General features: G+C 39.4%; 1 pseudogene; it reads left to right on the forward strand.

The window, feature by feature from the left end:
- The first annotated feature begins 20,515 nt into the window (after positions 1-20,515).
- Positions 20,516-20,614, forward strand: LOC130037017 (uncharacterized; annotated as a pseudogene).
- The last annotated feature ends 2,801 nt before the right edge of the window (positions 20,615-23,415 follow it).

Below are 23,415 nucleotides of genomic sequence, written 5' to 3' on the forward strand. Positions count from 1 at the left end.
CCATGACATTGAAGCTAATGGTATCTTCAAAGATGCCACGCCACTGGCCGAGCAAGTGAAAACAGAGATAGATAAATGGGACTATCTTAAACTAAGAAGCTTCTGCACCTCCAAAGAAACAGTGACCAAAATACAAAGATAGTCTACAGAATGGGAAAGGATATTCACCGAATACACATCTGACAAGGGGTTGATATCCAGGATATACAAAATACTGTTTAAACTCCACAAGAAGAAAACATCCAACCCCATCCAAAAATGGAGCAATGAAATGAACAGACACTTTCTCAAAGAAGAAATCCGAATGGCAAAAAAGCACATGAGAAAATGCTCTACATCATTAATCATCAGGGAGATGCAGATCAAAACCACAATGAGATACCATCTCACACCTCAGAGACTAGCCCACATTCAAAAGAACAAAAGCAACCGATGCTGGCGTGGATGTGGCGAGAAATGGACACTCCTTCACTGTTGGTGGGAATGTCCACTGGTTCAGCCCTTCTGGAAAACAGTATGGACGATTCTCAAAAAATTAGAAATTGAGCTCCCATTTGACCCAGCAATACCACTCCTGGGAATATATCCCAGAGAGGCAAAAATGTATAGTCGAAGTGACATCTGCACTTGTTTGTTCATTGCAGCACTCTTTACAATAGCCAGAAACTGGAAGAAACCTGAATGCCCAAGAACAGATGACTGGTTAAAGAAACTTTGGTACATCTACACAATGGAGTACTATGTAGCTGTTAGAAAAGATGAAGTCATGAAATTTACATACAAGTGGTACAATATGGAAAGTATCGTGCTAAGCGAAATGAGTCAGAAAGAGAGGGATAGACATAGAAAGATTGCATTCATCTGGGTGATATAAAGTAACAAAGTATGAGATTAATACCCAAGAATAGCTGAGATCAGCACCAGGACGATTACTCCATAACTTAGAGGCCAGCCGGGTATCCTAGAGGAAAGGGCAGTTCAGATAGAGAAGGGAGCACCAAATAAAGGATGTTTGGAGGATCCTCCCAGGAGGGGAGATGCATGTCGAAAGTAGACTATGGACTGAACATGTTTGCCACTCAATGCCTCTTTTGCAGACCACAACACCCAAAAGGAGAGAGAGAACACAGGGGATTGCCCTGCCACAGAGACAGGGGGGATGGGGGGATGGGGGTGGGAGGGATATTATCCATGGTGGTGAAAAATGGGCACTGGTGGAGGGATGGGTATCTGATCATTGTATAATTGAAACCAAAACACAAAAAATTGTAAATCTACAACTTTAAAAAAAAATAAAATCAATAAAGGGAAAAAAAAGAAAGAAGTGTAAATGACTTGTAAACACAGGAGCAATTTTCTTTTTTTTAATTTTTGTTTTGTTTTGTTTTATTAGTGAAAAACCATGAGGTACAGTAGTAGACTTACAAGTTGTTGTGCTTGTGTTTCAGTCATACAGTGATCAAGTACCCATCAACACCACCAGTGCCCAATCTCCAGTCCCACCAATCCCAGTATCCCTCCCACCCCCCATCCCCCATCCCAGCCTGCCTCTTTGGTAGGGCACTACCTTTTGTTCTATCTCTCCCTTTGGGTGCTGTGGTCTGCAGAAGAGACATTGGGTGGCAATCCTGTTCGGTCCTTAGACTACGTTCAGCAGGCATCTCCCATCCTGGGCAGATCTTCCCAGCACCCTTTATTGGGTGCTCCCTTCTCTATCTGCGCTGCCTTTACCCCTAGACAGTGCAGCTGGCCTCTAAGCCATGGAGTGAATAACCTGTTATGTATCACAGCTGTTCTTGGGTGTTAGACTCTTATTTTGTTCCTTTATGTTACCCAGATGAATGCAATCTTTCTAAGTCTGTCCCTCTCTTTAAGACTCATTTCCCATAGCATAATATTTTCCATGTAGTACCACACAAGAGGAATTTTCAAGCTCACTAGTAAACAAAGAGAACAAATTAAAATGAGAAATTAAAATTTCCCCCCAAATTACATATATTGGAAAATCAGGTGCTATCTTTCCCTAGCAAAGATGCTAGAAAATAGGCCTTTTAAAGTTATTTTATTGAGAATTATATCTGTATAATAGTTAGGCAATATATAGTTTAAAGCAGTTTAAAGTTTTTTAAGTCACTGTCACTGTCACTGTCCTCCCGTTTTTTATCGATTTTCTAGAGCGGGCCCAGTAATGTCTCCAGCGTGAGACTTTGTTGTAAGTTAGCTTTTGTGTGTGTATATGGAAATTCAGGGATCAAACCCATAACCTCAGAAATGTGAGGCAAATATTTTACCACCGAGGCATATTTCCAATCACAGTTAATGATTTTGCTTTTGTTTCTGTAGTGCGAAGAATAGAAACCAAAGTTTCATACATGCAAGCCAAGTTCTTTTGTCCTGAGCTACATATCACGTCACAAGTAAGTTAGCTTTTAAGAATTGATCTTAAGTAAACAATTACCAAAGTAGACAAATAGATATAGAGTTCACATCAGTGTTATCTTCGCAGTAAAACATTACAATTATAAAATCACAATAAACATTTTATAGTAACTGAAATTGATTATTTAAAAATCATACTTATATATAGACTAATATAAATACATAATTGAAAGACTCCAAAAAATGTACCTCCATTTTACTTATATGTTTATTGTGGTTCTATTTTCTTCTTAATATAGTTATCCCAAGAACAATACAAATTTGGACTTATGTGAGACTTTTTTTAATAATTATATTTTGAAAATATTTAGACATTGGTATGATGTGAAATAATTAAAGATGATCAATATAACCTAAAATTATAAAAAAATCTAAGAAAAAGTATGCCATGCATGTATAAAATATATGCAGATAGTTTATTTGATTGGACCCCAGACTTAGTATAGGGGTTAAAGCACTTACCATGCACACAGTCAACCAAAATTAATGGCTGTCACCACCAGGAATGACCCTTGAGCACAGAGTCTGAAGTCCCAAGCACCACATACTCTGGCCCAAATACCCCACAAAAGTAGAATTATAAATTATCACTTACTACCATAAAATACAAATTTATTATAAAGTCTATTATAAAATTCATTATAAGTTTTTAAATTTATTAAAATTCACAGATTGACAGGCCACACATATCACTACTTGCAGACAATGGAATTAAATACTATTAGAAAACCATCTTCTTGGTCAATAGCAGGTAAAGGTAAAGGTAAAGGCCCTCCCGTTGATCATCGATTTGCTCGAGTGGGCCCAGTAACGTCTCCATTGGAGACTTTGTTGTTACTGTGTCTGGCATATCGATTACGTCACTGGGAGCTTGCCAGGCTCTGCCGTGTGGGCGAGATACTCTTGGTAGCTTGCCGGGCTCTCCGAGAGGGGCAGAGGAATTGAACTCAGGTCAGCCATGTTGGCTGCCTGCAAGGCAAACCCCCTACCGCTGTGCTATCGCTCCAGCCCGTCAATAGCAGACTATCTATTAAATTTGGGGGTTTTCAAACGTTATAGAGGAGTTAGCACCCTTATGATCTGTGTCACTCAAGAATCAGTTATATGTATTTCTTTTCTATTCTTACTTCTATGTGGGGAGGGGAGCGCACCCAGATGAGCTCTTGGCTCACTTCTGACTCTGTATCCAGAGATCACCCCTGGTGGGCTCAGGGTTCTGGTAATTGAACTCAGGTTAGCTGCATACAAGGTAAACACCCTCTACATGCTGCACTAGCTCTTTGGCCTATATGTTTCTTTTAGAAAATTACATGTGAATAAAGCATTTTTAATAATTAAAACTCATTTCTAATAAAAAGTTTAATTAAAAAGTTTCATGCAGGCAAATACTGTTTTATTTATTAAAGTAAATTTAAAATTAGAATAAAACTTGATAAAGCATAGAAACCTAGCAAGCAATAGGTGCTATATATCTTATTTGCAAATTGGTAACTGTAACACATTGTCCTTTACCATTTCAAGGATGAGAGGAATCCATAGAGTAGATTTGTTCACTCAAAATGCTATATTCTCTCCAGGATGCTTACTTAAAAATATTTGCCAAAGTGCCTGTTTCTCAACGTTTTGAATACTATAGCCCTCTTTGCTATTGTTAGATCTTTCTCTTGTTTTATTTTTACATTATGTTCCAATTTTTTTATTTTTAATTTCTAAATTTTTATTACTGAGACACCATGAGGTACAGTTGTAGACTTACACATTTTTGTGCTTGGGTTTCAATGATACAATGTACAATGATACAATGATCAAATACCCATCCCTTCACCAGTGCCCATTTCCCACCACTTTCAATGCACGTACGCTAGCATCAGATGCATCCATTGAGGACTTGATGTTACAAGCGCCAATGATCAAGTACGACATCATTGGTCTGACCGAGACAAGAAGACACGAATCTCACCATGCCATTTTCGACACTGGAGAAGAATTTTTGCTCGGAACATGTGATAAAAGTGGTGTTGGAGGAATCGGTGTCCTTGTCAACACAAACTTGGCCAAGAGCATTGATACGTTCGAATGCCTAACAACCCGAATCGGACGTTTTCATTTGAATAGATGTGACTCACTGCCTGCAGTTTCTATCTTCGTTGTCTACGCACCAACATCTCATTATGATGAAAGAGAAATCGAGAAGTTCTACATGGAGCTAGAGAAGTTCTATAAAGAAGACCACACCTTCTACAAGATCATTGTGGGTGATTTTAATGCCAAGATAGGAACGAGAAGATCAGCTGAAGAACTTCCCATGGGGACCCATGGCCTAGGAAGGAACGAACAGGGTGAGAGACTTTCTGACTTCATCATGTCGACCAAGACCATTCATGGTAACTCACAGTTCCAGAGGGCAGAATCTAAATGATGGACATGGGAGTCTCCCGGTGGATGATTCCACAACGAAATAGACCACATCATATTCAATCGACGGTTTTGCCTTACTGATGTCGCTGTTGCCCCAAAATTTCGAACGGGATCGGACCACTGTCTCCTTCGTGCAAAATTCTACTTCACAGAGCAGGGAGAAAGGGTTGCAAAGTTCAAAAACAGAACTCCCAGAATGACCACCAACTGGGAACTCTTTGGTACAATTGCGGCAACATGGGAAGATGCCATTGTTGACAACATTGACTAGGAATACGATCAACTGGTTCAGCACCTCCATGAATGTGTGAGGAACGCCAAAAGAGAGATAGCCACAAAAAAAACCGCCTATCTTCGAAAACTCTTGAGCTAATTCGCCAGCGTGGTTTGGCGCATGCCTCAGGCATCCGCACGCTAACGTCCGAGCTCGTAAAGCAGTGCAGAGATGCGATCAAGGAAGACCTCAAAGAGAGAAGAGCAGAAGTACTGGTAGATGCGGCAGAAGCCAGGAAACGTATTTGTAAGGCCCGCCTGTCCTTCACCAACTATAAGACCAAGATGACTGCCCTCTGACGTCCTGATGGATCCATCACATCCTCCAGAACGGCAATGGAGAAGATTATCCATGACTTCTACGAAGGGAGACATCCATGACATTGGCAACTATCGCCCGATCTGCCTATTGTCTGTCATCTACAAGTTGTTCACTCGAGTCATCCTGAATAGGATTGGGAGAACACTAGATAAAGGACTACCATGAGAACAAGCAGGGTTCCGCAAAGGATTCAGCACCATCGACCATATCCACACAATAACCAAGCTCATTGAGGTTTCTCGGTAGTTCAGGATGCTGCTCTGTTTAACATACATTGATTTAAAGAAGGCCTTTGATTCTGTTGAGACGGAAGCGGTCATTGAAGCCCTAGCCAATCAGGGCATTCAAGCCCAATACATCAGGATCCTCCGAGAGCTGTATTGCGGATTCACTACCAGGATCTCACCATTCTACAAAGAAGTGATCGTTGATGTCAAGAGAGGGGTGTGGCAGGGTGATACCATTTCACCGAAACTCTTCAGAGCCTCCCTTGAGAACATCATGCGACGACTGGAATGGGAAGGAATGGGAGTGAAGATAGATGGTCGGCAACTACACCACCTCCGCTTTGCTGATGACATTGTTTCAATAACACCAAACATCAGCCAAGCTGCACAAATGCTGGCCGACTTTGACTGTGAGTGTGGAAAGGTAGGACTACAGCTGAATCTTACGAAGACAATGTTTATGAGAAACAGCCTTGTTCCTGACGCCCCATTCGCTCTCAATGGAAGGACCATCTCTGATTGCAACAGCTATGTGTACCTAGGTCCAGAGGTCAACAGGACAAATGACCTGGCACCCGAGCTGCACAGGAGGAAGACAGAGGCTTGGAACACCTTCAAGAACGTCGAAGAAATAGCTAAGAGGACGAAGAACCTCTGGCTCCGGGCACATCTCTTTGATTCCACTGTTCTTCTGCATTAACATATGCCTCAGAGACCTGGGCCCTACACAAACAAGATGAGAACGCTATTCAGGTCACCCAAAGAAGAATAGAAAGAGCCATGCTTGGAATATCACGTTTCACTCAAATGAGAGAAAGAATCCACAGTTCTGACATCCTTCTAAGATCAAGAATCAGGGACGCTGTCTCATTTTCCAAGGTGTCAGATGGGCTGGTCACGTAATGAGATTTAAAGATGACTGCTGGACTAGAGCTGTTACCGACTGGATTCCATGGGATGTCAGAAGACCGCGTGGCCACCCACCTTCCAGATGGTCAGACTTCTTCATCAAGATCATGAACGATCGGTTTGAGGCCATTCATGTTCCTGGAGCGAACAGATGGCATTGGGCTACACTAGCACGCGACAGGGATAAATGGAGATGTTACTGGCGTATGCTCATGCAAATCGACGACTAACGGAAAGTTAAGTGATTAAGTGATTAAGTTCCAATTTTTTTATTTTTAATTTCTAAATTTTTATTACTGAGACACCATGAGGTACAGTTGTAGACTTACAAATTTTTGTGCTTGGGTTTCAATGATACAATGATCAAATACCCATCCCATCACCAGTGCCCATTTCCAACCACCAATGTGCCCCAGTCTCCCTCCCATCTCCCATTCCCTCATCCCAACCTGACTCTGTGGCAGGCCATTCCCCTTGGTTCTCTCTCCTCTTAGGTGTTGTGGTTTGCAAAAGAGGCATTGAGTGACAATCATGTTTGGTCTATATTCTATGTTCAGCATGCTCTCCAATACTGGGAGGATCCTCCCAACACCCGTTATTTGGTGCTCCATTCTCTATCTGAGCTGCCTTTTCTGCTAGCGTGTGTGGTTGGTCTCAAAGCTATGAAGAAAAATTCCTGACACTAACCTCGGCCACTCTTGGAGTTGGTCTCCTATTTTGTTATTTTATGTTCTCCGGGTGAATGCAATCTTGCTCTGTCTGTCCCTCTCTTTCTGACTCGTTTCGCTTAACATGATACTCTCCATGTAGTACCACTTGTATGTAAATTTCATGACTTCATCTTTTCTAACCCCGACATGGTACTCCATTGTGGCAAGGTACCAATGATTCTTTAACCAGTCTTCTTTTCTGGGGCACTCAGGTTTTTCCCAGATTCTGGCTATGGTAAAGAGTGTGTGCAGCTCACTCTTATGGATGGGGACACAACTGGGGTTTTGCTTCTGACTGCTTTAATATGGGAATTTTTGAAATTTTGAAATTGCCCTGTCTGAAAGTTTTGTTGCTCAAGCAGTGAGGTTTCTGCCAGAATGCCTATTTCTTCAGAAATGTCTCAAATTTTTCATTTGAAATCTTATTTTTTTCTTTAAAATTTTTAACTTAAATGCATAATTACACAGATACACAGCTACAAAGTTGTGATTGAGTTTCCATCATAGTGTTCCAACACCCATTCCTTCATGACAATGTACATTTCCAACCACCAATGTCCACATTTTCCCTCTTGCCACCCACACCCAGCCAGCCTCTGTGCTCTATGGCAGACACTTTTCTTCTCTCTCTGACTCTGTCTGTCTGTCTGTCTCTCTCTGTCTCTGTGTCTGTCTGTCTCGCTGTCTGTCTCTTTCTCCTGCCCTCCCCCATTCTTTCCTTTTGCACATTATGGTTTGCAATACAGGTACTGAAAGGTTATCATGCTTATCCTTTTCCTCCTTTCAACACTCAGTTCTTTACGTGACCTTCATTTTAAATCCCAAGCCATTTTCAGATTGGTAAGAAACACTAAATCAATTTCTGAAAGAAGATGGCACCAAACCCATCCAAGAGACCCTGCCGCTGAGCTGCTCTTCCTGCCTAAAGACGTCTCTCTGGCTTCTTGAAAGAACAGCAAGGGGAGAGGCCAAGTCCTGGACCTAAGCAAACAGAAGAGGGGAACAATTATCTAAAAAAATACCAAAAGAGGCATTGAGTGGCAATCATGTTCGGTCTAGAGTCTAATTTCAGCATGCATCTCCCATCCTGGGAGGATCCTCCCAACACCCATTATTTGGTGGTCCCTTTTCTATCAAAAAATAATAAAAAAATAAAAAAAATACAGAAACAATCTGTTTTGATTCACTTGAAATATGGAAATTCTGAATTTCCCGAGTAAGAGATTTTCCCTGGCTTCACTGAAAGGATTAAAAATTAAATTGCATAAAATAGCTTTGTAATGGCCCATCTTATGGTTATTCAATTAAAAAATAAATGAATAAAATATAAATAACTCATAAAGATTAAAACTGCCACACCAAATACATGCACCTTGATTTGATGCAGATAACTCACATTTGAAAATAAAGAGAGAAAGACTAAAACAAAGTGAAAAAAGCAATGACTCCTTAGGAGGTCATATATATAGTAATTAACGTGGGAGGAGGTAGTGCTGGAACATACGAAAAGGTATTTATGATTCAAGGATTCACACCCCGAGATCTTATTGCAAAATTATGAAAATATATTTCACAATACCCACAACCATGTATGGTGAGACTCTAAATTAGATACCAATTATTTATCCACACAGATTTATTCATATGCCTATCATATGTACTAGTGAGATCAACGGAAATAATTCTTAGCACTGACATTCTTGGACACTTAAGTAGTAATCAGGATTTTATGATTAAGTTGTTATGATTTCATCGGCAATGTTTGATTCCTTAACCAACCTTGAATGTTTTTAAAAGACCAAATACAGGAATATTAATTCATTTTTAATTTAATATAAAATATGCTGAATTTCCATGTTAAATAGAGATGGATATCTTTTTCAATAGTCTATTTGGGACACTGTCCTTGACTTGTCCTATTAGGAACTGAATATGGTACACTATAATCTCTAATTCCATCCCTAGTCCTCGCTATTCTACTTCTACTAATCAAAACAAACTTCACTTTAGATCTAGTTTTCCGGAATCTCAACTAAACTTATAGTAAAAAAATAAGTCTGATCAAATAATTCTGTATCCAGCAGCTGTTTAAGATGCTTACACAAGTGAAAAGAATATTGGGAAAGAAATGGACACTCTAAAGTGTCATTGAATTATGCAAAAAATACATGTTGTAATTGACCATATGAAAGAAAGAAAATTAAAGTAAATTCCTTGGTAAGTTCTGGTAGTCTTGGAACCATGTTGCCCATGGGGTAATCAGCTAGCAAAGTCTTCCTAATTTGGATGTTCCTTGTTCACATCCCTGATATCACTCTTTTCCTCTCAGATCCCATTCTCAGTAAATCATGTGCTCACCAGATCTTTTATTTCAAGCTTTGTTTTCAGAGGAACCCAAATGTCAAGTCCTTCCTTTTGCACTTATTGTCTCTTTTTCCATCATTTCAGACTTTTCTCTCAGCAATTTTTCCTCACTGAATACAACTTTCCTTCAAGGGAGTTGAAGTTTGTTAGTTTCGAGAGTTTACTGGGATCATTTTCCTCTAGTCATACATGAAAGGTAGCAAAACACTATTCAAGTTGCTCTGTTCCCAGCCAGTCAACTACCATTTCCTGGGAAAATTTGGTTGCAGTTTATTCTCAGTGTGTCAGAAACTGCATTCGTTTTCTTCCATTTCCACAAAAGTAGTTACTGGTACCAAGCAGACTTAATTAAATATATGTTCCTGTTAACCCACTTGCATTTGGGATCCATGTGAACACCTTTCACCTGGCTTTTATGAAAGGTGGTCATTCAGTTTGCTTTTCCGGTGGCATTCTGTTTCTCGTTATTCCTCTCCACAGCTAAGTAACGTGAAATTACAAACTTTCGTAAATGTTATGATTGAAAGCTCCAGAAGGAATGACAGCCCTTTCAGCTCTTTCGGTCTTATATGTAACCTGTTCTTTGGAACCTATCATGTTTTCATATGTTTGTTTTGCTTATCTTTTTCGAAAAACATTAACGTAATTAAAACACATCTACCAACTCTCCTATGATGATCACCAGCTGTCCAGTTCCCTACCCTTCACGGTTTCCTTGCCATCCATCCATCACCCCATTAACTCTCCTAGGACCATCTATTTCCACCACCAACTTCCAGGATCAAGGTTAAGCGGTACCAACCGCTTTGGGAGTGGTGACCTAGTGCGCATGTCTTAGTCCGGTACATCCCCCAACACAGCCCCAACGACACTTATAACGTTGGTTCTTGTGTGAGCTGCAGTTAAACGCGATGTGTAGAGAAGGCTACAGGCACCAGGGACCATGGAAGACCACAGTGCAGCCCCTCAAGGTAATATAATTTGAGCTCCCCCTGCTAGAAATGTCCAGATGCCATTGCCTGAAAGCAGGCTTGACCACAGCGGGGAGTTTACAAATGCAAAGACTTACAGAGGCAATGAACCTCATTGTTGATACTAGCTAGCAAAGGGTCACCGTGATAGCGACTCTGAATATTGTTGGGAATAAGGGAAATGGTGCAGGTAGGGGTGCTGAACAGAGGGCCAGAGGACTTGGTGACTTATCTTTGCATCTTCCAGGAGCTCATCTTCAGGCTTCATGCTGCAACTGTTCTCTTGGCTTGGTCCCTGTTAAGAGTCATCCTTGAATGACTCTGAGGGCGTTTACCACTCATCTGGAAGGTTCATTCCCCAGTATATGTGTTCACAACCCCCAGCCATCATTTATGATTAGACCACCCAAACCTTTTAGAGATGTGTCTCAAATTTCATTATTTTCCAAAAGTGGCCCTGAGGCATAAACACATCCTCCATGAAAGAATTTTAACTTTATTTCGGGTCACCTTTGACTCATCTGCCTTCTTTAGCCTATTCCAATTTTTTTCTTTTAATCCTAATCCCCAGACTTTGTCATTTCTCCCATTTTTTTTTGGAGGACACCAGGGATGGGGCATACTTGACTGTGCTCTGGTCTTACTCCTGGCCCTGCGCTCAAGTTTCACATCTGTTGGGTCTCTGGGGACCCTAAAGGATTGCAAGAATTGAACTGGGTCCTTCTTGCTTGCAGAGCAAATGCCCTGTCAGAAATACTATTCCTCTGACTCTACCCCACTCTTCATCAGGCCCATGAAATTTCTTATGGGCTTTAGAACCCTGGACCAAGTTTATCTTTCTTAGAGTCTTGTGTATTCCCCCTTTGTCCTCTCTATAACTTCCTATTCTTTCCCATGCCATCCTTCAACCCCCGGCCTCTCCCCAAAACAACCACAGCACCTCAAACTTCATAACTTTTATTAACAACCAATTAACTATGATGCATCTCTTCAATTTGTTAAAAATATATTATAATAAATAAAATTTGTATGGCATTTCCGTGTTTGTCTAAGGTAACCATCTGGTAAATAAAGTGGTACCCACCATTCCAGCTATTGGTCACTGGTCACTTGACATGATGTTTCAAATTTGTTTGCAAACACCTGCATGGGAACCCCAAGATTCTACCAGTTGTTGGTTGGTTTGATGAGAGAATGATGTCATAAAATAGGCAGTTGAAAGGTTGAGGCTAGCCAATCATGAGGTCAGATTTCCAAGAAGATTACCGGATTGGATAGAGAGAGAGGTAGAATGAAGCAGGCTAGGGAGATGGAATCCTACAGTAGAGTTATAACAGTTTCACATTCCTCAGACTCTTACGTTAGAAAAATACTCCCATTATACTCAAGAGCTTACATATTTCATTAATAAATCAAGAAAATTACTAAGTAATCATTTATATTGCACTGTTCACCAACATCATTAGCTCTTATTATTAGTATATTTTATATAACGTTAACAGCACAGTGGGTAGGGCATTTGCCTTGCAGGAGGCCAACCCAAAGTTTTATACATGCAAGCCAAGTGCTTTAGCCCTGAGCCATATACCCTGTCATCAGTAAGTTAGCTTTTAACTGCAGATCTTAAGTAAACAATCAGAAAAATAGACAAATATATATATAAATGTTCACATAAATATATACTTAGCAGTACAACATTACAATTAACAAAACTCAAAAATTTTATTTTCACTGAAATTTATTTTTTAAAAATTATACTTGTATATATACTAATATAAATACATAATTTAAAGACTCCAAAGAAATGTACCTTCATTTTACTTGTATGTTTCTTGTGGTTCTATTTCTTCTTAATATAGTTATCTCACGAACAACGCAAATTTGAACTTATATATGATTTTTTTTAATAATTATTTTTTGAAACATTTTTGGACATTGGTATTGATGTGGAATAATTAAAGATGATAAGTATATCCTAGAATAATCAAAAATCTAAGAAAATTATGCCATGCATGTATAAAATATATGCAGATAATTAATTTGATTGGACCCCAGACTTAGTATAGGGGTTAAAGCACGTACCATGCACACAGTCAACCCAAATTAATGGCTGGCACCACCAGAAATGACCATTGAGCACAGAGTCCGAAGTCCCAAGCACCACACACTATGGCCCAAATAACCCACAAAGTAGAGATATAATTTGTCACTTATTAAACACAAAATACCAATGTATTATAAAGTCTATTATAAAATCCATTATAAAATTTTTAAATGTATCAAATTTACAGATTTACAGACCACATATAGCACCACTAGCAGACAATGTAAGTAAATACTATTAATAAACCATCTTGTTCGTCAATAGCAGACTCGCTATTAAATTTGGGGGTTTTGAAACGTTATATAGTAGTTAGCACCCTTAATCTCTATTTTACTCAAGAATCAGTTATATGTTTTCTTTTCTTTTCTTCCTTTTTTGTGGGGAGGGGAGTGCACCTAGTTGTGCTCCGGGCTCACTTCTGATTTTCTATCCAGAATTACTTCTGGCAGGCTCAGGGTTCTGGGGATTTAACTCAGATTAGCTGCATACAATGTAAACACCCTCTACACACTGCACTAGCTCATTGCCCCATATGTTTCTTTTTTTAATAAATTTTTAAATTTTTTTAATAGTGAAGCATCATGATGTACAGTTGTAGATTTACGAATCTTTGTGCTTGGGTTTCGGTCATACAATGATCAAATACCCATCCCTCCACCAGTACCCATTTTCCACCACCATGGATAATATCCCCCCAACACCCCCACCCTGCCTCTTTGGCAGGGCATTCCCTTTTGTTCTCTCTCTTCTTTTGGATGTTGTGGTCTGCAAAAGAGGCATTGAGTGGCAAACATGTTCAGTCCATAGTCTACTGTCAACATGCATCTCCCCTCCTGGGAGGATCCTCCAAACACCTTTCATTTGGTGCTCCTTTCTCTACCTGAACTGCCCTTTCCCCTAGAATACCTGGCTGGCCTCTAAGCTATGGAGTAATCCTCCTGGTGTTGATCTCAGCTATTCTTGGGTATTAATCTCATATTTTGTTACTTTATATCCCCCAGATGAATGCAATCTTTCTATGTCTATCCCTCTGTTTGTGACTCATTTTGCTTAGCATGATACTTTCCATATTGTACCACTTGTATGTAAATTTCATGACTTCATTTTTTCTAAGAGCTACATAGTACTCCATTGTGTAGATGTACCAAAGTTTCTTTAACCAGTCATCTCTTCTTGGGCACTCAGGTTTCTTCCAGTTTCTGGCAATTGTAAAGAGTGCTGCAATGAACAAATAAGTGCAGATGTCACTTCGACTACACATTTATACCTCTCTGGGATATATTCCCAGGAGTGGTGTCGCTGGGTCAAATTGGAGCTCAATTTCTAATTTTTTGAGAAACGTCCATACTGTTTTCCAAAAGGGCTGAACTAGTCGGCATTCCCACCAACTGTGAAGGAGTGTCCCTATCTCGCCACAACCGCGCCAGCATCGGTTGCTTTTGTTCTTTTGAATGTGGTCCAGTCTTTGAGGTGTGAGATGGTATCTCATTGTGGTTTTGATCTGCATCTCCCTGATGTTTAATGATGTAGAACATATTCTCTTGTGCTTTTTTGCCATTCGGATTTCTTCTTTGAGAGAGTTTCTGTTCATTTCATTGCCCCATTTTTTGATGGGGTTGGATGTTGTCTTCTTGTCGAGTTCAACCAGTATTTTGTATATTATTGATATGAACCCCTTGTCAGATGTGTACTCGGTGAATATTCTTTCCCATTCTGTAGACTGTCTTTGTATTTTGGTCACTGTTTCTTTGGAGGTGCAGAAGATTCTTAGTTTAAGAATATATATTTTTTGAGTACTATAGCCCTCTTTGCTATTGTTAGATATTTCTCTTGTTTTATTTTTACTTTATGTTCCAATCTTAATGGTACCACCATGTACTCAGTCAACCTAGCTATACCCTAAGGTCTCTTCCACTTTCTCCTTCACAAGTTTCTTCTTTCTGACAAAAGGTAGGACCTCGAATGCTGACATCAATCTAATACCCAGGGCCGCAGGAGATAGTGTAGTGCTTATGGAACTTGCCTCACATGCACTCAATTTGACTCCCAGCACCACCTGATTGCCAGAGTATCAAAGGCTGTATAGCATAGGAGGACCCCAACCACCATGACCACGTTTTCTGAGAATTGTCTTTGGGGCCCCCACACCTCCTGAGCATTGCTATAGAGACTCTTCCAGCAACCGAAAAATATGTAATGCCCCAGAAACATGTACTTGTCTTAAATAGGGACCCTTACTTGAGGTGAGTTTCACAAGGAAATATTGTATGAAAACATAAATCAAAGAAGCAGGGGAGAAAGGGTATATCATGTGAGAAGAGATCATATATTTGGTGAAATGTGTTAAGATTCAGATGCCCTAGTCTTCCCACCAGGGATATTCCTTCAAAAATGCCCCCATTATACTGGAAGGGTGCTAGAACATTACATGACTGAAACTCAATTATGAGCAACTTTGTAACTGTGTATCTCTTGGTGATTCTAAATTTTAAAGTAATTTTTAAATGCACACATCAAAGTTTCCTTTTTACCACTAAATGGGAAAGATACTCTCTAATACTTATCCTCACCAAAATCTCAACAAAGTGTGACACTTGCCAGGAAATGTCCTCCCTTGCATTTTTTCTCATGATACTTATTAGTACTTCACTCTTCTGTTTCTTCCCTCTTCTCATGCCAAATCTTTAGTCTCCCTTGCATGCTCGTCAAACATAAACATTATCCATTCAAAACTGATGCTCTTTTCCACTTCCTCCTCTTGATTTCTTGTCCATGAACTGATTCTAAAACATAACATAGCTGCAATTACTTATTCATGTTATTGACAGTCAAGGATGTATCTTAGGGTATAGCATTCTTCAAGTTATTGGCACACAGGTGAGTAACATGTTTTTTCCTACAGAGAACACAAAAATAGATATGCTGGGTTTTAATGTTCTATCAGTGCTCTGAGGTACAAATGAAGCATATATATTTTTAATGTTTTATTCAATATCTGTGAGATAGACTATTACAAATCTATTCATAATTTGCTTCCAGTCATACAACGATCCAACATCCATCCCTCCACTATTGTACATTTCCCACCACCAATGTTCCTGGTTCCGTAAAACCATCCCCCAACACCCTACCCACACCCCATGCCTGTCTCTATGGCAGGCTCTTTAATTGTTTCTCTCTGTCTCCTTATTATTTTGTGCATCATGGGTCTCGTGTTTGTTCATCATGTTTGTTCAAGGAATTTAGTGTTTTTATCAGGAAGCTAAGGCTGGAGTAGCTTTGAGGTATGGAAATGACTGCTGAGGCTTCCATAAGTACAGGGCAGTGGGGATGGGATTCCCATTGTGACCCAGAGAAAGCCTGGAGATTTCAGTCACAAAACCCGCATATCTGAATTTTCAGCTGTTATATTTCAGTGAGAGCCATCCTGAGAATTTAGAAACCAGACGAGGGCATGGTGGCGATTTTGGATTGTGGGAGCAAGTGGCTGCACTAGGTTCTGGTTGGGTGGGCACCCAACTAACCTTCCTCCCTCGATTTACCCTAGTGTGTTCATCCTTTTGCAGGTCCAAGGTTAACTGTGGCTTTTGATCTCTTTCAAGATTTGTTTATGGGTCTCTGAAACAAGACCAATCCATTAGCTTGTATAACTGAGCCAGGGGTGGTTTGTGAACATGGCTCCCACATATCTTTTGGGAGTTTAATTTCTCGGGAAACGTAGTACTGAGGTTTTGGGATCCAGCCAGAGGCACAGTGGCCATTTGAGGTTATCAGGAATCATGAAGACACCATCAGACTGTTGATGCACTCACCTGAGGGTACAGGTTGACTTCCTGGAGGCAATGCACCACCAGACTAACAAAGATTCATTGAATTAATGAGCGAATAATCAACATTTTCAAAATGTGTCACTTTATTGCATTTTAGAAAGGTAACTTCTAACAAGTAAATAATCTTCAGGGTATAATCAAGATCTACGATTTATTCTTAATGTATTTAATAAAAGCGACACATTTTGGAAATTTGTACAAAGAAATTATTTTATATTATCTGTCTTCATAATTTACTTGTAAATTACTAAGATATCACTGTTTATTCCACTGTTTTTAGCATAGAAATTTACAGACAAAAAGTGCTAAGTAAAAGTTCATTTTGGCACTTCTGTTCAAGGTGGTACTGGAAGTACTTGCAATAGAAATAAGGTAAGAAAAAGATATTAAGGATTTTTCATGTACGAAAGGTAGAAATAAGCTCTCACTATTCACAGCAGATATCATACTCTATTTAAAGAATACTAAAACCTCTACCAAAAAAGTTCCCAGAAACAATAGACTTTCATAGTAAAATTGCAGGCTATAAAACCAATACCCAAAAGTCTATGGCTTTTTTATATGCAAATAATGAGAGAGAAGAAAGTGACATGATAAAACAATTCCATTCACAATCGTGCCTCAGAAAAATCAAGAACCTTGGAATCTGCTAACCTAAGGAGGTAAAGGACCTATACAACAGGAAATAACAAAGGACACGAGGAAATGGAAACATATCTCCTGCTTATGGAATGGGAGAATTAACATTGTCAAAATGGCAATACTCCCCAAAGCATTGTACAAATTCAATGTGATCCCTATAAAGATACCCATGACATTCTTCATAGAAATTGATCAAGCACTCCTGAAATTCGAATGGAACAACAAACGCCCACGAATAGCTAAAGCAAATCTTGGGGAAAAAACGATGGGGCATCACCTTCCCCAACCTCAAACTCTACTATGAAGTGATAATAATGAGAACAGCATGGTACTGGAACAAAGGCAGAGCCGGAGACCATTGGAAAAGGATTGAATATACTGACACACACCCTCAAATATATAATCATCTAATCTTTGATATGGGAGCAAGAAATGTGAAGTGGAGCAAGAGAGTCCTCTTCAACAAACGGTGCAGAAAAAAACTGGACAGCTACATGGAAAAAAAATGGCTCAGACCTCTACCTAAGACCATGCACAAAAGTCAGATAAAAATGCGTCAAAGTCCTCAAAATCAGACCAGAATCCCTCATGTACATTGAATACAAGGTCGGCATATCCCTCCATGACATTGAAGTTAAAGGTATCTTCAAAGATAACACGCCACTTGCCAAGCAACTGGAAACAGAGATAAACAAAGGGGACTATTTTAAATTAAGCAGCTTCTGTACCTCAAAAGAAACAGTGACCAGAAACACAGACTCTGCCATGCAGGCATGATACTCGCAGAAGCCTACCAGGTTCTCTGAGAGTGAGAACTGAACAATAAGAGTTGTTATCTTATCAACAATATCCAATCTCTGGATCTTGGCCATTGATGGGATGACATGGCTCCAGGGGCAGTTCGTGGTTGTAACATTTAGCTACTAGAAGATGGTGGATCTTGATGGAGGGGGTCCATTCTTGATCTGAGCAGCTTTGGAGATCTCATCCCCTGTTCCCATACACCTGGGTTCTGTTGGAGTATATGGAGCTTAGGTTTATCAAATTGCACCCATCACAGTGCTCCCGAGACACTCCCATTACTTTGTCTGTCTGTAACCACTTCTATGCTCTCTTCCCCAACCAATTTGTAAGGTCTCCTCCTTCTTAGACACTGAAGCTATACTGTAAGTTAATATTGCCTTCCTCCGTCTCCTTGTGTGTTTTGAACAGTTTACCTTAATGCAATGTCCTTTTGTATTGGTACAGGAAGACAATTACTTAATATGCTTTGTAACTTAGGAATTGATTGGCTTTGAATATTATTCACTCCTGGGCATCTGCCTTCTCAACTTAAGCCTCAGTTGCCCTCACTTCCTAGTACCCCAAGGGCAGGGTCCCGACGTGGGACTGGATGGAACAAGGGCAAGCCGGTAAGTTATGTGCTACCCTGGCATCGCGATGGGCCAGGCCAAGGTGCCACGATTCTTAACTATAAGTTAAGAGATGGATCATAGGCAAATGATGTCATGATCCAAAAGTAACGACGACATTAGGGGCCCTGCTGCTAGGAATAGGAAAGATATCTGGCCTGAGCACTGCAGTCTGAGATTGAAATGGCCCTAGAAGAGCAATTCTATAAGCTCAATGCATTTCTTACTGTGTTCATACAAAATGATTAATATTATATATGCTTATATGTTGCTTGGACAGTGAGAGGAGAAACACCTCCTAGAAGCTGTTTTCCTGTGTGTCCTGACTAGCTTGGATGAGACTGTTTCTCCCCTTCAAACTGCCTTCAGTAAATGATTTCAGTATAATGAGACAGTTTGCCTTTTCTCTCAGAAACCTACCTGGTCTTAGATCTGCAGATCTCAGGTGCTAGTCAGGACTGATCTTTGGGATATAGATTCCCAGCTCTAGCCAGGCTGTTCTTTGGGATGCAAATCAAGGTGCTTACAGCTTGTGAAAGTGCTTGTGAAAGGTTTCAGTTTGGCTTTGTATCTTCTTTCTAGAGGCCAGTATTACTGGCCTGCTGATGTAAGGAAACAATGTGGATGTAAAGAAACAACATATGGATTGCTGCCTCAATGTTCTTTCTGTAACTCCTTTTATGAGTTCACTGTAATGCGCCTTTTAGAGGTTCTATGATCTATATAAGGGGAACTTCCGGGCTCACAGTGCGCGCACGTGCTTGAGGATTCCTGAGGCCTCCATGTCATACATCTCTTCCATGTAATAACCTGCTGCTAGGAACAACCAGCCTGGCCCCCATTTCCTTCCATCTCCTGACCATCGCCATTGACCTTCGTGGAGTGGGGAAACGGCCAGACCACCGGCCTTTTATTTTTTGTGTGTTTACACAGGTTCTGCTTCCAATTCCTTCATGCATGAGGCTCCTTCAAGCTTGGGGAGAGTGGTCTTAAGCGTACCTATAGCTGGTAGCAGAGTTCATCAGCTACCGGGGCTCTAATCAGGAGGTGAGGGAAACTAACCCCGACCCTTCCAAGGTGCCCAGGTGAGGAAAGCCAGGTGTGGGGTCAGGACACTGTAATTTTAGACATATTTGGAATTAATTTTAGATCGAAAAGTACACATCATTCAAACTACTTATGTGCTTAGTAATAAATTACTATACACTTGTTCAATCACCTCAGAGACCCCACTCTGCTCAGAGAACTAGATTTTTAATTACAGGTCTGTTTTGCCTGTGTGTCATGACTGAGAATCACTATCAGTAGATATGAAACTCACTATACACAAAGATGCACACAGGCTACTTTGAGTCATCTGTGTTGCTAATATGTGTTGGCCATTAAACTTCACTGAGACCCTTTTTTCTGTCCTTTACAGGAGCCTCATGAGTCTCACCTTCCTTTCAAGTTGAACTTGTAATAAGGTGGAATGAAATCATCAATATGCTCCTCACCTCTTCATTCAGGAGAAAAATCCGACTTACATTCAAGGTGGTCAAATTGCAGACAACACCATCCACCTTTTCCTGGAGATGTACAAGGGACTGAGGTGAGAACAGCAAAAGGCTCTAGTTTAATGGTCTTAATGAAGGTTTCAGGGAAGGGCATTAAACAAGACTCATATACTATCTTCCAAAAGAATTATTTTGTAAAACTGATGCCTTGGGTATGGAAAAAGATAATATGGTAAAAACCATATTTTTCTTTCTGGGACATTAAAGTTCTAAATCTATCTATTCAAGCTGCTTTGAAATACATACCTTGCTTATGAATCACTGTCTGCCATAGGAGTGAGTAAGGACAACCCTCAAATTAATAAGTAGAGAAAAATATGGAAAAATTAACTCATACTATATTTGATGACATATATACTAAAATTGAAATGATACATAGATTAGCATTGTCCTTGCACAGAGATGACATGCAAACTTGTAAAGTGTTCCATATTGTTGTTGTAAGAAGAATTAACAGGGCTACTTTAAGCTAAGACAATCCGCACAAGTACAAAAATTCTACATAAAGATAGCATAAATCCCCATCACAACAATCTCTCTCAATGTCAATGGACTAAATGTGCCAATTCAGAGGCACAGAATGGGAAGATGAATTATAAAACTGAACCCAACATTCTGCTGCCTGAAGAAACACTTCTGAACAATCAAAGCAACCATGGGCTCAAATTCAAAGGCTGGAAAACAATTCTGCAAGAAAGAAAAGAACACCTCCACAAAGCTGGAGTGGCCATACTAGTATCACACCACATGGACTTCAGGCTATAGGTTATAAGAGACAGTGAAGGTCATTTCTTCATGATCATGGGATCTGTACATCAGAAAAAACTCACCCTCCTCAATGTAGATTCTCCTCATGACAGACCAGCAAAATACTTAAAAACAACTTCTAATTGACTTAAAGAAAAACATTGATAGCAACACAATACTAGTTGGAGATTTCAACACTACTTTGTCACTTCTCAATAGATCAAACAGACTAAAGCTCAGCAAGGAAATATTTTCTTTAAGGGAAGTAATGAACAACTGTTGGCTTAGAGAAGAAATCAAAGAGGAAATAAAAAGTTTCCAGAAACAAATGAGAATGAGTACACGAGCTACCAGAACTTGTGGGACACAGCAAAAGCAGTGTTAATAGGAAAGAGTATAGCTCTGCCAGAATTCATCAGGAAGAAAGAGAGGATCTACATGAATTAATTAGAGCTCAAGATTTTGGAAAATGACCAACAAAAGTAGTCCAAACTAGGCTGGAGGAAGGAAATAATAAAACTTGTACCAGACGTCAATGAGCTAGAATCCCAAAATACAATCCAAAAGACCAATAAGAGCAAAAGCTGGTTCTTTGAGAAAATAAATAAGATCAATAAACCACGAGAAGCCTCTCAAATTAACAAAGAGAAAGAATTCTAATAAATCAAATCAGAAATGCAAATGGGCATATCCTAATAGAAACTACAGAAATCCATAGGATCATCAGAGATTATATTGAGAAACTTTGCAGCAGGAAATGAGAGAATCTTGAATAAATTAATAAATTTTTGGATTCCAATTGCCTCCCAACGTTGAACCAAGAAGATTTGGAATACTTGAACCTATCACTACCAAGGAAATTGAAATGATGGTCAAAAGTATCCCCCCCAAACAGAATCCCTGGCCCAGATGGATTCAATAGTGAAATATTTCAAACCTTTAAAGAGGAAATGCTGCCAACATTTTTCAAGATTTTCCAGGAAATTGAAGAATCAGAAATACTCCCAAATAGTTTCTATGAGGCAAAGATCACCCTAATACTCAAAACAGACAGAGACACCACAAAAAAAGAAAATTACAGACCTATTTCCTTGATGAATACAGATACACAGATTCTCAAGAAAATACCAGCAAAGAGAATCCAGTAACTCAACAAAAGATCACACACTATGACCAAGTAGGTTTATCTTGGGGATGCAAGGATGGCTTAACATTCTCTAGTCAATCAACAGAATACACCATCTCAATAAAATAAAGATAGTCATATGATCATATCAATATATGTAGATAAAGCATTTGATGACATCCAGCACCTCTTCATGATGAAAAACTCTCAACAAAATGGGAGTTGAAAGTACTTTCCTCAATCTAGTCAAAGCAAATTACCACAAACCCAAAGCAAGCGTTATTCTCAATGGGGAAAAACTAAAGGCTTGGAGCAGAAATCAATGAGCTAGAATCCCAGAATACAATCAGGCACAAAACAAGTTACCCACTCTCACCACTCCTATTCAACATAGTACTTGAAGTACTTGCCATATGATTTCGGTAAAAAAAAAAAAAAAAGATATCAAGGGCATCCAGATAAAAAAGGAAGAACTCAAGCTTTTACTATTTGGAGACGACATGATACTATACTTAGGAAATCCCAAAGAATCTACAAAAAAGCACCTGGGAACAATAGATTTGTTTAGTAAAGTAGCATATTACAAAAGTAATATCCGGTACTCCATGGCTTTCCCATATATTAATAATGAAAGAGAAAAAAGAGATAGAGAAAAACAATCCCATTCACAATAATACCTCAGAAAATCTAGTATATTAGAATCAACTAAAAAGGTTAAGGAACTATACCAAAAAAAAAAAAACCTACAAAACACTACTTCACGAAAAAAGAGAGTATATGAGGAAATGGAATCACATCCCATGCTCATAGATTGAGAGATTCAGTACTGTCAAAATGGCAATACACCCCAAAGCTCTATAAAGATTTAATGCACATTCTATAAGAATACCCATGATATTTTTCAAAGAAATTTATTAAACACTCTTGAAACTCATACACAACCTTCTCTCCCATGAAGAGCTAAAGCAATCTTTGGTAAAAAGAAGAAGGGAACACCTTCCCCAACTTCAAACCCTACTACAAAGTTGTAGTAATCAAAATATCATGACATTCATATAAAGACAGGCCTCAGAACAATGGAATATAGTCAAATATCCTGACGCTGGCCCTCAGATTATTATTACCGAATCTTTAATAACGGCTCAAGAAATATGAAGTTGAGCTAGGAACTCTCTTCAGCAACTGGTGCTGGGAAAACTGGACAGCAACATGCAAAAAAAATGAACTCAGATCTCTTTATAGTGCCAGGCACAAAGTCAGATCAAATGTATTAAAGACCTCAATATCATACCTGAATTCTTAAGATATATGGAGAAAAATGTGGGAAGATCCCTTCATGACATTCAAGCTAATGGAAACTTCTAG

Source organism: Sorex fumeus, unplaced genomic scaffold (genome assembly GCF_029834395.1).
Source record: "Sorex fumeus unplaced genomic scaffold, SorFum_2.1 ptg000070l, whole genome shotgun sequence".
NCBI lineage: Eukaryota > Metazoa > Chordata > Mammalia > Eulipotyphla > Soricidae > Sorex > Sorex fumeus.